Source organism: Anopheles arabiensis, chromosome X (assembly GCF_016920715.1).
Source record: "Anopheles arabiensis isolate DONGOLA chromosome X, AaraD3, whole genome shotgun sequence".
In the NCBI taxonomy this organism is placed as follows: domain Eukaryota; kingdom Metazoa; phylum Arthropoda; class Insecta; order Diptera; family Culicidae; genus Anopheles; species Anopheles arabiensis.
Window position 1 is genome coordinate 26,245,766 of NC_053519.1, and position 975 is coordinate 26,246,740.

Sequence of the window (975 nt, forward strand, 5' to 3'; positions counted from 1 at the left end):
AGCCGTAGTCTTTGTCCCAATCCACGCAGGTTACTCCGTATCAAGACCGAGCTATATCAGCGCGCGAAGACGTTCGCCGAAGTGACGGCAGCTCGCTCGTCCTCCGTGAGGCCAGCTCTTCTTTCAGCAAGCTGGGAACTTGGCAGCTCGTCCCACGGGGAGGCTGAGCCTCTACCTCCGCTTGCCGTTGCTCCAGCCGCCGTTGCCTCTCCCTATTCCGCCTGTTGATGCGACGCTGCTCAATCTCCGCCGCCGAAGGTGGGGCTCTTCCGCGTCGCTGGCGACCCTGCGGAACGTCTCCCAGCTCTCCGTCCCGACGCCTTCTCCGGTAAAGTTGTTGCACGTGGTTCCGACGAAGTCGCCGCATCTCCAACGTACGTGGGGAGGGAGGCAATCCCCGGCTGCGCGGGGGGATTGTTGGCGCTGGACGGCTGGCCTCCTCCTCCTCGACCTCCCTGTCGGCTCCACTGCGTCATTTGCCGCTGCGTCGTTGGCCGCTGCGCGTGCCATGATTGCCGGAACGACCTCGTTCTCGCCGAGCCGCTCCTGCCGACGCCGCTGCCGCATTCGCCGGGCGCTGCGGTTGCGCACCTCTCGTCGCCTCAGCAATCTCCGCTCTGCCTCCGCCATGTCCTCGGGCGGGCTGGCTGCTGGATCTGGCTGAGCAGCCTCAGCGACTGCCAAGGTAAGCTGCTCCTGCCGCCAGTCCTCCTGCAGCACGGAGAGGATCCGCCGAGCCGCTTGCTGGATGCGGTCCCACGACTCCGCGCTCTCCAGCAGACGACTGCCGAGGTTGTCCTCGTCGACGCCGTGCAGTAACTCCACCCGAACATCTGCGAAGCGGGGACACTCGAAGAGTACGTGGGCCACCGACTCGACCGACCCTGCGCACCTGGGACAGTCCGGGGACGGAGCGAACCCGAACACGTGCAGGAATTCGTGGACGAAGGCGTGTCCACTCAATACCTGCGAGAG

General features: G+C 65.4%; 1 pseudogene; it reads left to right on the top strand.

The window, feature by feature from the left end:
* LOC120906241 overlaps nucleotides 1-8 on the top strand; it is a 122,823-nt pseudogene extending 122,815 nt beyond the window's left edge.
* Nucleotides 9-975: the final 967 nt, after the last annotated feature.